This window comes from Lactuca sativa, chromosome 4 (genome assembly GCF_002870075.4).
Source record: "Lactuca sativa cultivar Salinas chromosome 4, Lsat_Salinas_v11, whole genome shotgun sequence".
In the NCBI taxonomy this organism is placed as follows: domain Eukaryota; kingdom Viridiplantae; phylum Streptophyta; class Magnoliopsida; order Asterales; family Asteraceae; genus Lactuca; species Lactuca sativa.
This window is the reverse complement of record NC_056626.2, coordinates 54270541-54273460: the sequence shown is the minus strand read 5'-3', so window position 1 is coordinate 54273460 and position 2920 is coordinate 54270541. Positions and strand designations below refer to the sequence as shown.

General features: G+C 40.3%; 1 long non-coding RNA gene across 1 annotated transcript; it reads right to left on the bottom strand.

Annotated features, from left to right (window-relative positions):
- Nucleotides 1-238: 238 nt before the first annotated feature.
- Nucleotides 239-688, bottom strand: LOC111876833 (uncharacterized). The gene is made up of 3 exons (XR_002845119.3): nt 632-688; nt 396-485; nt 239-305 (listed from the first exon to the last, which is right to left on the bottom strand). It is a non-coding gene; the product is annotated as an uncharacterized LOC111876833 (long non-coding RNA).
- Between the last annotated feature and the right edge of the window lie 2232 nt (nt 689-2920).

Here is a 2920-nt window from a genome sequence, read left to right as displayed (position 1 = left end):
TGCAGCTTGTTCGACCATGCTCAGTGAAACTGGATCATAATAATAAGTATGAAAACCAAGGAAAGAGAGCACTAGTATAGTTTTAACTTCCATTTTGCCCCACCAACTTTACCAACCTGATAATTATACACAAGTGAAATCCAAATCAAAATCTAAAAACACAAACTCAACTCAATCTAGATACATAATACTTGAAACAAAGCTTAAGAAGTTTTGATGCCAAAAGGCAAAAAGGAAGATCACTTACAGCAGCAACAGATTTGTTGTCAGGGTGATCTTCTTTGAACTGCTTTCTAAAGTCCTCCCTTTATAACATTAACAAGAGGAAAAATATTTAAACTTTGGAAATGGAAGTAAAACATGAATGTAGTGATAAACGAAGAACAGCTACTAACATGAACACAAAGAAGGCGCTAGCGGGTCTCTTGGGTTTATTGGGATCCTTAGCTGCTTTCCCCTTGGCTGCAGTCTTCTTTACAGCCAACCTAAAATTACAACAAACAATTGTTAAAAAGTACCGAAATCATGATCCTGAAGAAGAACAAAACCTAATTTCATTGAAGATGAAAAAAAATACAACATTAAACCCTAGCAGATGGTATGTTTTAAACATAGTTAGATTAAATCGTACTTGGTATCGGCTTTCCTCGTAGCACCGCTTGATTTGCTTCCTTTCATCGTTTGATCCCGAATGAAACAACCGAAACAACAACCTAGGTCAAAAATTGAAGCGAAAATGGTTGTAAATGAAAAAAATTAGAGTCGACATCGAGGAAAAAGAGGAAGAAAACATACCTAGTTAGCAAAAAATCTAGGGTTAGGGTTTGATTCGTTTGCGATTGGGGGATACTGGGGTAAGGAAATTGACTTATAAATGGCTACGATACGTCGGCAATAGAACTATTTGGGCGGGAAGATTTTCATTCCAAGAGGGCTTGATTATGTTCATGATTTTGGGCCCATTTTGGATAAAACAATGGGGCTTCATTGGTGGCCGTGGTGAACCAAAGAGAAGACGAGGGGTGGTGGGTGTCTAGGTTGTTGTTGAACAGTAGGGGTAGAGAGAGAGAGAGAGAGAGACTTACAGTTGGTCGTGTATTACCTGCATCAAATTGAAATTAAGGGAATGTTGATAGGGCGGAGGTGGTGAATGAGATGTTTGGTGATACTGATAAGAAGGAGATCAAGTAGAGATCCGATGAACGAGATGTTTGATGATACTGAAGATGAAGATGACGGACCTAGGGCTTTTTCTTGCTAAGTAGAAGAGGCGGGGGGATTAATTTTGGGATTCAATAGGCGGGGGTAATTTTCGTCGATTTCATTTCCCGCCTAAAACGCGTGTTTCACTTAAAATTATAAAGCGACACATTCACATGACACACATTTTATGAAAGGTGCCCTCCGCATTTCTTTTTTTTTCTTTTCTGACACTAATTTTAGGGCGCGCAAAAATGCATGCCCTCTATCCTTCAAATTTTGCAAAACTGACATTATCTTTTAGGGCACTTACAAATGCGCGTCGTCTATCAGCGAGTGTCATTGTTTGCGCGTCATTAAAGGGCTATTTTCTTGTAGTGCTTAGAAGGTCGCAATATTTTGGAGGGTCCTCTCATTGTAAACGAGTTGGTTTCTTGGACTCAAAAAACTGGAAGAAAGATGTTGCTACTTAAAGTGGCTTTAATAAAGCCTTTGACTCGGTCAACTGGGAGTACTTGGATTCAATTATGATGCAGATGAATTTCGGTGAAAAATGGAGGAGATGGATAGCAGGATGTCTAGAATCATCTAAAGCTTCTGTATTGGTGAATGGCTCTCCCACAAAGGAGTTTGATATGTCAAAAGGTGTTCGACAAGGAGACCCGATGTCCCCATTCCTATTCATAATAGCTATGGAAGGACTACATGTCATGATGAGCTCGGCTGTGGAACGGGGATTATTTGACGGGATGAAAATCCCAAACTCTAACATTAATATCTCTCATTTGTTTTACACAGATGACGCATTGTTTATAGGTCACTGGTCTCAAAGAAATATCGCTAATCTAGCAAGAATATTAAGATGCTTTCACGTGGTATCTGGATTAAAGGTGAAATTCAATAAATCACGGGTTTATAGTATTGGAGGTGAACCCAGTGAGGTAAGTGACTGGGCCTCCCCTCTTGGATGTGAACCATCAGCCCTCCCTTTCACGTATTTAGGCGTACTCGTGGGAGACGATATGAACAGAAAAAACGCATGGAATCCAATAATCGATAAATTTAAGTCAAAATTGTCGACTTGGAAATCAAAAACACTAAGCTTCGGAGGTCGGGTAACTTTAGCAAAAGCAGTACTAGGAAACCTACCCACGTACTATCTATCTCTGTTTGCTGCACCAATTGGAGTGATTAAAGATTTGGAGAAAATCCAAAGACAGTTTATTTGGGGAGGGACGAAATACAAGTCAAGTATACATTGGGTTGCCTGGGAAAAAATCACAGCCCCAAAACAGGTGGATGGTATGGGCTTGGGTTCTCTTAGAACTCTGAATCTGGCTCTATTATCGAAGTGGCTATGGAAACTCAAGGTGGACCCGACACACCTATGGGCCCGCATTGTCACGGCCATACATAAGCTTGGAAATAATCTTAATGATTGCTTTGCAAAGTCGTCGACAAGTGGTGTATGGTCGAACATTGTGAAATCATTTAAGGCAACGGAGAAATTAGGCTTGTCAAAAAGAGAAGTAATGAAGTTGGCGAACTCAAACGACAGATGGATATCTGATTTTGAAGAAGATGGTGAATTATCTGTAGCATTGTTAAGAACACGGCTCGATAGGGCATCCCACCCGGTACCAGATGGTGAATTCACATGGTCTAACGCGGTTCCAAAAAAGGTCGCGTGCTTCGTATGGAGGGCAAAACAAAATCGAAT